Here is a 13,389-nt window from a genome sequence, read left to right as displayed (position 1 = left end):
CTTTTCAGAAGTGTTCAGTGGGATGCCAATAGATGTTATTTATGCATTTGTATATGTGTAAGTCTAAATTTAATTTTAAATGTAAGTTTACAAAATGGCACTTAATATATTTTTTCCTCTTTTTAAAATATTTTCATTGCTTTCTCAAAAAACAGTTTTAGGTTCATGGCAAAATTGAATAGAAAGTGATTTCCATATACCCTTTGCTTCTACATTGCCTCTATCATTATCAACAACCTGTGAACAGATGCTATTTTAAGAAAGGATTCTAAGGTCTAATAAGTTGGAGTCCTAAGATTTTGGTACATGGTAATACTGAACATACCTCCCTAAGATGGTGAATAACAGTCTTTCTTTCTGTTATATGTCATGGAACCCTTTTATCAGAGACAATGTTAGGAACTAAGGTTCTGCAACATTTACTTTAAAAAATTATCAGATATGCATACATATATGTATATATGAGGATGTTCACTGAAGCTGTGTTTTCCATAGGGAAAACTAGAAACATTGTAAATATTTCATAATAGGAAAATGGTTACATGATTTATGTTACATCCTTATACTGGAATAGTATATGGCTATTAAAAATAGTGATGTGGATATTTACTGAAATAAAAAATGCTACAACAAATTGCTACATCATATAAGCAGGGTAGCCAAAGAGCTTTTATATCCTATGGTTTCTAGTCATAATTATTATAATTAGATAAACCGTATATATAATATATAATACTCATATATAAGTTCTGAAACAGATACCACGAAAGACATAGTTACCTCAAGGGGTTAAGATTACTAAGATTTTCTGTATTATCTTTTTTAACAGTAACATATATCAAATTTTATACTAGAAATTTTTTTAGAGTTAATGTATTTAAGTATCTTAACTGTTGGAGACATCTGGCGTTTTAATCTATAGATGTCAAATGTTTTCCCTACTTAATAAATTTAGGTCCACAGATAAGAAATCTATAATTGTATGAAGAACCTATGGAGAGAAAATATAATTCCTACCTTCTGGAGAGAAGTGATGAAAACATAACAAATGTTGTGTGAGATCCAGCAGTGCAATGGAGGCAGTAAATCTCCAGATGCTCTAGCCTTTATAAGTCCCTATAAGGGATTACCTCTGCTCTCTGTAACAGAAATAACATTTATGTATATTAAAGGTTCATTTTCAAAATTATTTAATAATATCATTTGGTATTTTTCTATTTCTAAACATCAAGTTTCTGGCGTGTTGGGAAGATTATGGCATTAATATCTTCATCTTAAATATTAGAAGAAATATCATATTTTTATGATCATGTTAATTAATACAACCTGAAGAAATATAGAAATTATTGCTATAATAGCAATTTAGAAATTTAGAAATTATTGCTATAAATAGAAATGTAATTTTTCTATTTATTTATTATACTAGACAGTATGCTAGCTCCTTTACATTTAATTTAACATCTAGAAATATTTATTATACTAGACGGTATGCTAGATCCTTTACATCTAATTTAATCCCCTCAACATCTTTTTCGTTCAATATTTATTCAACGATTTTTAGTAGGTGCTTACTCTGTGCCAGACATGGTGATGAACACTGGAGATATGACGGTGATCACAGCCATGATGCAAGGCAGACATTATATCTCCACTTTCAAATGTGCCAGTTGAGGCCCTGGGATATGATTCCACATAACTTCAAAGCTGTTCTTTCTTTTACAGCCCAATTAAAAAGCATTTGTGTAGCTCCAAGTCTTACCACCACCACCATTACCAACAATAAAACTCCAAATCTTTTAAGTTAAAATGGAGAAAATATCAAAGAATAATAATTCACTTAAATGTAGTATGAAATGCATATAAGATATCTGTGTATAGCTTTTATAATTTGTAATATTACCTAATTTAATCCTCCCACAATTCTCATGATGTAGGTGTTAATATTACTATTTTGTAGATGAGAATGCTGTGGCTTACAGAGGTTAGAGACATAGTCAGCTCAAATCCGGGTCTACCCTTGTAAAATGCACCATAGGTTATAGCATTCATACGGAAGTGTGGATGTTTACAAATTGGTTTCATAGTAGAGCTGAGTATACTGGATACTTTTTCTTCCATTTTACAAGGGTACATGTTAAATCTACTAAGTGTAGAATATAAATGTCTTAACACAATAACTAAGAAAATGCGGTGAAGGCTATGTTAACCAGTTTCATGAAAGTATTCCAAATTGTATATAATACCAGCACACTGTACCCCATAATTGCATTAATGTACACAGCTATGAGTCAATAAAAAAAAAATCTGGGTCTACCTAATTCTAAAGGTTAAAAACCTCAAAAAGAGGATAAGAAAAAAGAATCTTACATATTAAAATGGAGAAAGCAACAAAGTAGTAAGGATAACCGTTTAAGTGGTTTCTGATGTATGTATATACACAACACACACAGACCCAGAGTTGCACACCCGCATGGCTTGTGGTAATGTCATAAATAATAAAGCATCCACCACTGTATGGTAAAATAGTATGGAGATTGATGAAGGGAGGCAACTATCTAGGAAGAAGAAGCTGAATGCAAATCATCCTTAATGGGCGGCACCTGTGGCTCAGTGAGTAGGGCGCCGGCCCCATACACCGAGGGTGGCGGGTTCAAACCCAGCCCCAGCCAAATTGCAACAAAAAGTAGCTGGGTGTTGCGGTGGGTGCCTGTAGTCCCAGCTACTTGGGAGGCTGAGGCAAGAGAATCGCCTAAGCCCAAGAACTGGAGGTTGTTGTGAGCTGTGATGCCACAGCACTCTACTGAGGGTGACAAAGTAAAACTCTGTCTCTAAAAAAAAAAAAAAAAGAAAAAAGTGAGACTCTGTCTCTAAAAAAAAAGAAAGAAAAAAGAAAATCATCCTCAAATACAGATTGTCGCTATATAGGTTGCTTGTTTTCAGGTGGGTCTCATAAATAAACATGAGGAAATGTTATCATTTAACTCACTATGTGAACTTAGGAAAGTTACTTATCTTCTCTGGGCCCCTCATTTTCCTTAACTCTAGTAAGGAAAGGTTATTATAAAAAGGTAACGTTATTATAAAAATTAACATCCAAAAAGCACTTACAGTCACAGGTACAATAGTAAATGTTATCCGTGTGTGTTTAAATACCTGGGTGGGGTTAATTACATTAATAGAGTCCTTTCACGAAGTGTATTACAGTCAGTCATATTTTATATCTATTAATATCACAAGTAATCCTCACCCCAACCCTGTGGGAGGTAGATACTATTAATTACAACCTGACTGTACAAGTCAGAAACTTGATTTTATCAGCCCCAAATTATTAGAAACGGATAAATTAAAACAGAAATTTTGTGTTGTTCTAAAACAACAGCTGATAGATTAGATAGAACATTATTTACTGATATAAAGTCTATCTTAAATACCCAAGCTATTAGAAATCACTTCACTAGTATAAAATTAAAGTAAGGAGGCCAGTCGCGGTGGCCTGTCATCCTAGGACTCTGGGAGGCCAAGGTGGGTGGATTTCTTGAGCTCAGGAGTTCAAGATCAGCCCAAGTAAGAGTGAGACCCCTATCTCCACTAAAACAGAAAAACTAGCCAGGTGTTATGGTGGGCACCTGTAGTCCCAGCTACTTGGAGGCTGAGGCAAAAGGATCACTTGAGCCCAAGAGTTTGACATGCTGTGAGCTATGATGATGCCATGGTACTTTACCCAGGGTGACAGAGACTGTGCTACATACAACAACAACAACAACAAAACCCCCAGAAAACCCCCACAAAACAAAAAATTGAAGCAAGGAGAACTGAAAAGTCAATTAGACCTTCCTTCAAATCATAGTAGTCTTTTTGTCTACTGGGTTAAGAAAGAATTTCCTTTTATGTGCCTTGAGAAGGCAGAGTATCACCAATATAGTATTCTTGCCAAGAATGTTTAACCTAAATTTAACAGTATCATGAGCTTGAGTATTTAACTGAAAAAAAAAACAATAAAAAAATTCATAAAAATCTAAATTAAAGGACATCTTACAAACTATTGGTCCAGATTCATTTAAAATGCCATTGTTATGACACAAAAGGGGTCAGGTGACTAAACACACATGAAAACTAAATATAATGTATGAACTCTGGATTTAGACCTGGGTTACAAAAGATAGCTATAATTATTGACCTACTGGAAAGTTTTAAATAGTGACTTAAGAATCTCTATCAGTAACACATTTAAAACTATCTTAGGTGGTTTAGTCCTATAGATAAAATTATTCATACATGAATTTTTAGTCATAATTTTTTAAATGCCTATTTAATTTGATGGGCCACAGATAAAAATTGTTACAAGTAACAGACTTTAAAATATAGACTTGGTTTGACCAACAGGGTCAGGTGAAAGCACCCCTTTATCTCAGTCTGGCAAGTTAACAAAATATCTAAACTATCATCTGTTACATTTTTGGACTCAGACCATCTGCCTGCTAAAGTATTTTCCCTTCTAATGGAAGGGAAAAATTCAGAATGTTGGAGCAGGTTGGCAGCTTTATGCAGCCTTCAGTAAAGTCCTACAAGAAAGAGTGGAAGGTCAGGAAGCAATGTGAAGGAACACACGAAAAAATGATAGCTTTGCTAAAAAAAGCAACTTTCTGTCTGTCACTAAGAATCAGGTGGTCTGAAGCCTACCAAGATTAAAGAAGCCAAATTATAAATGCTTTATAATTATCTTGTATTTATTTTTTGAATAGATTATTCAAATGACATAGAATCTGAAAGATACAAAAGGCAGTGAAAAATCTCTCTCCCAGCCATCTGTTTTCCCTCCCCAGAGGCAACCCCTGTTATCAGTTTCAGGTGTCCTTCCAGAGACGTTCAATGCGCTGCCACATCCACATGCATGTTCACACCAATGGAGTAGCTACACGCACTGTTCTATACCTTGATTTCTTCGTGTCATAAACAAGTTTTGTCAACTGATCATATCAGCATATACAGATCTGCCTTATTATTTTAAGACCTTCATTATATAAAGTTTATATGACAAAAACCATAGTGTAAAGAAGAATGTAAGAGGATGTAACCATATTCTTTTATATAAAGCTTGTCCCCAAAAAACAGAGTACACAAGAATGGAAGAGAATATAAAAGATGTTTAGGAAAGAGCTTGGAGGGGCTGTGATTAATTTATCCATGTGAACGGTACCAAAGACAATGTCTGAGAAAGGTCTGTAGGATTTCTCTGAAGACATGTTCAGATCCTAAACATCCCAGTGTATTGTAGTAAAGAATCTGAAAAGTTACTGAAGTCTCCGTGGGATGGGTGGGGAGCAGGCAACAGTGGCTAAGCCTGAGCTGGCAGACACAAAGGAGACCAGGGGTAAAGAAAAAGGGTAAGGAGTAGGGCGGTGCCTGTAGCTCAAAGGAGTAAGGCACTGGCCCCATATGTCAGAGGTGGCGGGTTCAAACCCAGGCCTGGCCAAAAACTGCCAAAAAAAAAAAAAAAAAAAAGTGTAAGGAGTACATAGTTCTCACTGTTGGAAACCACAGCAAGTATCGTAACAGTGGATCCCGTGTATGAAGTTCAGACACCAGGCAAGAGGACTCAGACCCAGGGGGATGCTGATACATGGCAATGAAAGGCCCAGAGCCACCCAATAACTCAGCAGGGGCCACTGAGAACAGAGAAGAGTATGCAAACCTATACCTACTGACCATAACTGAGGATGTGTGTCTCCCCAGGAACTTGAGGAATAGTAGGAGGAAAAAGAGTAGAAGGAAAGAGAAGAACAGATAGGGACAGAATCTTAGTTTAAGGCCTAAATTGACTCAATTTTAATTCAGAAATGACCAAGTAACTTCAAATTAACCAGTGGAAATGGTGGTTAGGGGTGCCAGGAAAAGAGGTTTGTGAAGCAACTCAATTTTAGATAGAGGCTAACATTTTTCACATTTGAAAACATAACTGTAAAATGTAAATCTATATACCTAGCTCTTAGGAATGTTATAAGGATTCAGTGACATGGGTGTGGTGTGATTTCTGTATGACAGTTTCTGATAGTCACATTTCTTTGACTTCTCACCAAGTTTTGGGGACCTTTAGTGAAGTCCTACATATAGAAACCATACTTTCTAGCATTTCTTATACAGTCTCACTTCCAAAGAAAGTATTAGCTTTGAAGTAAGTGAAACCTGGGTTCAAATTCTGTTTGTCATTCACTAACCTCACTTCTCTGAGTCTCTGGGTCTTCATTCATAAAACATAGAAGTTAAAGTTATTTCACATATGTATTATACAAGACAATAAAATGTACACAGCACATTATCTGGCCCATCGTTGGTAGACCTACTTTCTTTTGTTGAAGTTTAAACTACATTACCTAGCTTTTGATTTAGAAAATTTGATCATCATTGTACCTCTTGGCTATAAGAGATTGAGCTTTGTGATATATGGTTTCTACTTATTGTTCCCAGTCTACTGAGTAATAAACATCTCCATATGCTGGGAAGGAAGCAGATCTGGGTCATAATGTAAGATTTAACTATAAAATCAGTGATACATAAACAGAAGTTTCCTCAAGTCTTACTTTACTCTGACACTCAGTGTAGAGTTGGATATGGTAATTTCCCACTTTCTCCAAATATTTATTGTCCTGTTTCTTTTAATCCAGCAAATGCTAAAAAGAAGATACTTCACAGTATATAATAAAAATCAACTGTCAAACAACAATCAAAGTATCAATTTTTGGTTAAAGATGATATAAAGCGATCCCTTTCTAAGACCACACTAAAATATAATTTAATATTAGATATTGTATTAAAAAGCATAAACCAATCAGGAAAAGGAGAATGAGAGATGATTAACAGTAACCAAAATTTGGAAGCTTGAAAGCAGAAGGAGTACTGTAACTGACTTAGCAGACCCAAGCAATTTGATACAAAACCAGCAGTGGGTAAATCCAAGAAGCAGTTTCAGATGTACTACATGGTTTCCAAAAGACTTAGGAATTTGTGGCACCCAGTACTTATGAAAATGAGGTAAACATAGGAATAACGATAAGATGGGATGGAAGTTTACTTAAGAATAAGTTACTTTTTAGTTGGTTGCCATCATTCATAGTTGGTCAAGTACTCTTCTTGCTCTCAGCAGAAAACTAAATGTTTTTTCTTTGTTTCAGACTCTCAAGCTGTCACCCTTGAGATTGCCATGACATCATAGCTCACAGCAACCTCCAACTCTTGGGCTCCAGTGAGCCTCTTGCCTCAGGTTTTCTATTTTTAGTATAGACAAGGTCTCACTTTTGCTCAGGCTGTTCTCAAACTTGTGAGCTCAAAGCGCAGCATCATATCTCACATCAACCTCCAACTCTTGGGCTCAAGTGAGCCTCTTGCCTCAGTTTTTCTATTTTTAGTATAGACAAGGTCTCACTTTTGCTCAGGCTGGTCTCAAACTTGTGAGCTCAAGGAGAATTGTGGTTAGATGGCTGACTAGAAGCAGCTTTCACCAGAAGCTCCTCCCCAAAGGGAGAAATATTGGATGGAAATGGATGGAAACCAAATGAGAGGAGCTTTGCACTAAGAGGACCTGCCCTCTTCACCAGGCACGGCTCTCTGAACTTGATTGGATGGGCAGATGGGTGTCTAAGTGACTTTAGGCTGAACTTTGGACCTCTGGCCTCTACCAGGCAAGGCTCTCTGAACTTGATTGGGTGGGCAGGGCTGAGGTTTAAGGATCTTCAAACTGAACTTTGGATCTCTGGCCTCCACCAGGCGAGGCTCTCTGAGCTCAACTGGGTGGGTTTAAGTGACTTTGGACTAAACGTTGGGCCTTGGGTCTCCATCAGGCAGGACTCTCTGAGCTCAATTGGGTGGGCGGGGCCCGGTTTAAGTGACTTTGTACTGAATCCTGGATTAACACTTTCCCCTGGGTGGAGGCTCTCTGAGCTCAAGTGGGTGGGCTGTGCCTGGTGCCTGAGTGACTCTTATCTGAACTTTAGACTTGTGCCTCCTCTCCAGGCAGCAGCTTCCTTAGCTTGACCAGACAGGCCAAGCCCAGTACCTGAGTGATTTTGTCTGAGCTCTGGGTCAAAGCTGTCTACAGAGTTGTAGCCCTCAACACTTGATTGGCTGGACGGTGCCTAGCGCATAAGCATCTCTCCTGAACTCTGAGCCAGCCCTGTCAGCTGGGCAGCCTCATGAGCTTGATTTGGTGGGCAGCACTGGTGGAGTGATTTTGATCTGGGCCTACTGAATCTTGTCCCCCTGGAGGCATTGTCTGAGGCTGTGGATTCACCACTTCTCTGCCTTAATTAGTGCAGCAGTGGCAATGCAAACGTGAGGAGTGGACTCATCAGAGACAACTTATCAATTCAACTAAAAAAGTATAATTAACATATTAATAAAGAGAAAAGGAGGAAGAAGCTGAAAATACTCACGAGGAGGAATCAGCTAAAGAACTGACAACTGACAATTTTTCCGGCAACATGAAAAATCAGGGCAGATCAACACCTCTTGGGGATGTCAAAGAAAATACAACAGAGAATCCAATCTACAGAGAAATTGCTGAAATGTCAGAAACAGAATTTAGAATATGGATGTCAAATAAGATAATAGGACTGGAGGTAAAGATGGAAACTGAGAACCAAGAAAACGAGTTCAGAAGTTGTCTCAAGAAATTACTGAATTCAAAGACAAAGTCACCAAGGATATGGACATAATGAGGAAAGATACAGCAGAACTTAAGGAACTGAAAAAGGTATTTGAGGAGCTTCAAAATACAATAGAGTTCCTCAGAAATAGATTTGAGCAGTATGAAGAAAAAATCTCAGATAAAGAAGACAAGACTTTTGAACTATCCCAAGCATTCAAAGAGGCAGAAAAATGGAGAAAAAGAACGGAATATTCCCTGAGAGAGTTATGTGATCACTCCAAGAAATCAAACATCCGAATTATAGGGATACCTGAAGGAGAAGATGAACCCAAAGGCACCAATTCTCTGCTCTAAGACATTACAGCAGAGAATTTCCTAAGTATTGCAAAAGACACAGAAATTCAGATAGTAGATAGTTTCAGAATCCCAGCATGACTCAATCCAAACAAAGCATCTCCTAGACACATTGTAATTAATTTTTCCAATGTTAATATGAAAAAGAAATTTCTGCAAGCAGCCAGGCATAAGAAAAGTATTACTTATAAAGGGAAAAGTATAAGGATGACTGCAAAAAAAGAAAACTATAGACCAATATCATTAATGAATATCAATGCAAAAATATTCAACAAGATATTACCAAACAGAATACAACAACACATTAAAAAGTTTATACACCACGATCAAGTGGGTTTTATCCCAGAGACACAGGGTTGGTTCAACATATGCAACTGTATAAATGTAATATACCACATAAGTAGAATAAAAAACAAAGAGCATATGATTCTTTCAATTGATGCAGAAAAGGCTTTTGACAATACCCAGCATCCTTTCATGATAAAAACACCCAAGAAAATAGGATTAGAAGGAACATTCCTTAAGCTGAGGCTATCTACAGCAAACCCACAGCCAATATCCTGTTAAATGGAGTAAAACATAAAATATTCCCACCTAAATCTGGAACCAGACAAGTATGCCCACTGTCTCTACAGCTATTTAACATAGTGTTGGAAGTTGTAGCCATTGCAATTAAGAAAGAGAAGGAGATCAAAGGAATCCAAATGGGGGCAGAGGAGGTCAAACTCTCCCTCTTCTCAGATGACATGATCTTATACCTGGAAATTCCCAAGGACTCAGCTACAAAGCTCTTAGAAATGATCAAGGAATATAGCAGAGTCTCAGGTTACAAAATCAATAACCACAAATCAGTAGCCTTCATATATACCAACAATTTTCAAGCAGAGAACAAAATCAAAGACTCTATTCCTTTTACAACAGCACCAAAGAAGATGAAATACCTGGGAATATATCTAACAAAAGAAGTGAAAGATCTCTATAAAGAGAATTATGCAACTCTGAGAAAGGAAATAACAAAAGATGTGAACAAATGGAAGACCATACCATGCTCATGGCTGGGAAGAATCAACATTGTTAAAATGTCCGTACTACTCAAAGCAATCTATACATTTAATGCAATCCCCATCAAAGCACCAATGTCATATTTTAAATATCTTGAACAAATAGTACTTCAATTCATATGGTACCAGAAAAAAACCTGAATAGCAAATACAGTTCTTAGAAAGAAAACAATTCTGAATTGTTTTCATTACATTACCAGACTTCAGGTTATATTACAAGTCTATAGGGATCAAAACAGCATGGTACTGGCACAAAAACCGAGATACACATCTATGGAATAGGATAGAGAATCCAGAGATGAACCCAACCACATATCTTCATTTAATCTTTGATAAGCCTTACAAAAACATGCAATGAGAAAAAGAATCCTTATTTAACAAATAGTGCTGGGAGAACTGGTTATCCATAAGCAGAAGACTGGAACTGTAGCCACACCACTTACCATGGACAAAAATTGATTCTTGTTGGATAAAAGATTTAAATTTAAGACAATAAGAATAAAAAAATTTTGGAGAACTTTGGTGGGCATAGTCAGATCTATGTTATTAAGACAATAACAATAAAAATTCTAGAAGATAGTGTGGGGAAAACACTTTGAAGATATTGGCCTGGGAAAAAACTGTATGAGAAAGACCCTCGTAGCAACTGCAGCAACACCAAAAATAAATAACTGGGACTTGATCAAGCTAAAAAGCTTTTGCATAGTTAAGAGTACTACAAACAAAGCAAACAGACTGCTCTCAGAATGTGAGAAGATTTTTGCATGTTATGAATCTGACAAAGGCCTGATAACTAGAATCTACACAGAACTCAAATTAAACAATAAGAAAAGTGCAAACAACACTCTCCATAAGTGGGCAAGTGATTTGAACAGAAACTTCTCTGAGGATGACAGACGAATGGCCAAAAAACACATGAAAAAATGCTCATCATTTTTAATTGTAAGAGAAATGCAAATCAAAACCACTCTAAGATATCACCTAACCCTAGCAAGATTAGCCCACATCACTACGTCCCCAAACACCCCGATGCTGGTATGGATGTAGAGGGAAGGGAACACTTCTACACTGCTGGTGGGATTGCAAACTAATACAGCCCTCTTAGAAAAAAGTACAGAAAATACTCAAAGATTTAAATGTAGACCGTCCATTTGACCCTGCAATCCCATTACTAGGTATCTACCCAGAAGAACATAAATCATTTTACCACAAAGACATTGGCACTTGAATGTTTATTGCAGCTCAATTCATAATAGCCAAGTTGTGGTAGCAACCTAAGTGCCCATCAACCCATGAATGGATCAACAAACTGTGGCATATGTATACCATGGAATTTTATGCAGCCATTAAAAAAGATGGAGACTTTACATCTTTTACATTTACCTGGATGGGTTACATTCTTCTTAGTAAAGTATCACAAGAATGGAAAGATGAATATCCAATGTACTCCATACTAACATGAAATCAATACATAAACAATTACATGTTCCTAAGAACAATACAACACTACTATAGTCCAGTTTAGGGGTAGAGGGAAGCAGGAGGAGGGAGGACATGTGACAGAGAGAAGGAGAGCATGAGGCGGGATCTCACTTAATGTGCACATTAAATGTGCATAACACACCCCCTGGGTGAGAGGCTCTTCTACAAATTGAACTTTACCCTGGAAGTGAGAACAATATAACCTAACTATTGTATCCTCATATTAATTTGAATAAAGTTTTAAAAAAAACAACTTGTGAGCTCAAGCAATCCACCCACCTCGGCCTCCCAGAGTGCTAGGATTATAGGCGTGAGCCACTGCACCCAGTCAGTGTTTTTCCTTTGGAGTGAGTAAAATAGGAGGTTCTTGAACTGGGGAATTTTGGAGAATTTTGGTGGGTAGTCTACTCTACTGAAAACAAGAGAACTGAATGAAATTCTGTTTATTGAACATTGAAACCTCAAGGCCTCTTCCATTTGGTTTGCATAATGATAGTAGTCTATCTTATAGTCTCAGGTAGGAAAAGTGGAGGATTCTTCTTTGCTAAATCTATCTAAGAAAGATAAAACAATATTGCAGGTTCCTAGGTAAAAGAGCATAGTCAGATCTAGGAAATCCATAGTCATTAAGCCCCAACTATGTGTTATCTAGGTATTCCCTTCCTTACTACATTAAATATATGCTGACAGCCAAGGACCACTAGGTTTCTGAGGAAAGTCCCTAAGGTGAAAGAGCTAAAACAAACAAACAAGAAACAGACCTACTTAGGGACATACAATTATAAAATAATTATCTTCAAAGAGGTAAGAGAAGAACTGCACCTGTGTTTAGGGAAAAAAAAGATTTCCTAAAAAGAAAAGGAAAACATTCAGGGAAGAAGAAAACACTTGTTGGGAAACAAAATTGTGACAGCAATGAACACCTCAATAGAAAGGTTGGAAGATCTCCCAGAAAGTGAAGAGACCAAGAGAAAAACCCAGGAAAGGAAAGGACAGTGAGTTTAGAAGACCAGTCCAGGAAGTTCATCATCCAAATCACATAAAGAAAGAACAGAGGAAAATGGTGAGAAAAAATAATGAGAGAAATAATTCGTGACAATTTCCCTGAGTTAAAAAATATGAATATGTAGAGTAAAAGGGCTTGGTCAGTGCACAGCTGAATGAATGAAAATAGGTTTCCAACAAGGCTTATCCTAATAAAATTTAAGAACTCTGATATATATAGAAAATCTTAAAAGCTTCCAGAAAGGAAAAATAGATGGAACAGAAATAAAATATCTTATATCTTTTCAAAACAGGAAGCTAAAGACAATGGAGGGAGGCCATGAAAATTTAGAAACAAAAAAAGAATTCCAAACTAGAATTCTATACTCAGCCATAAAGCAATCAAATGTCAATAAAGAATAAAGGAAATTTTCAGACAGGCAAGTTCAAATCAGGAAGGAAAAGATAAGAAAAACAGGAGATTCAACTCAAAACAGGGGGAAAAATGAAGCCTCAAGTTGATAGTGAAAAGGGATCTGTGGGACACAGTTTGCAGCTGAATCAAAAACAGGTACACAGGGAATGAAGCAAATGACAAATATATTCTTGGGCTATAATTGGTACTGTTGAGAGCCAAAAATCACCCTAAAACAAAGATATTTGTACCAGAATGTTTATAGCAGCCCATTTCACAATTGCTAAATCATGGAAGAAGCCCAAGTGCCCATCAATCCACAAATAGATCAATAAATTGTGGTATATGTATACCATGGAATATTATGCAGCCTTAAAGAAAGATGGAGACTTTACCTCCTTCATGTTTACATGGATGGAGCTGGGACATATTCTTCTTAGCAAAGCATCTCA

General features: G+C 36.8%; 1 protein-coding gene across 1 annotated transcript in view; it reads right to left on the bottom strand.

Annotated features, from left to right (window-relative positions):
- The window catches only part of MBD5 (methyl-CpG binding domain protein 5), a 430,974-nt gene that overhangs the window by 150,977 nt on the left and 266,608 nt on the right, over positions 1-13,389 (bottom strand). The window contains exon 4 of the mRNA XM_012807133.2: positions 1,018-1,139. The gene's annotated coding sequence lies outside the window, so the exon portion shown is untranslated. The remainder of the gene's footprint in view (positions 1-1,017; positions 1,140-13,389) is intronic.

This window comes from Otolemur garnettii, unplaced genomic scaffold, assembly GCF_000181295.1.
Source record: "Otolemur garnettii isolate 467f Iridium unplaced genomic scaffold, OtoGar3 scaffold00064, whole genome shotgun sequence".
NCBI classification, from domain to species: domain Eukaryota; kingdom Metazoa; phylum Chordata; class Mammalia; order Primates; family Galagidae; genus Otolemur; species Otolemur garnettii.
Note: the sequence above shows the minus strand (reverse complement) of the source record. Positions and strands in the feature narration are given on the sequence as shown.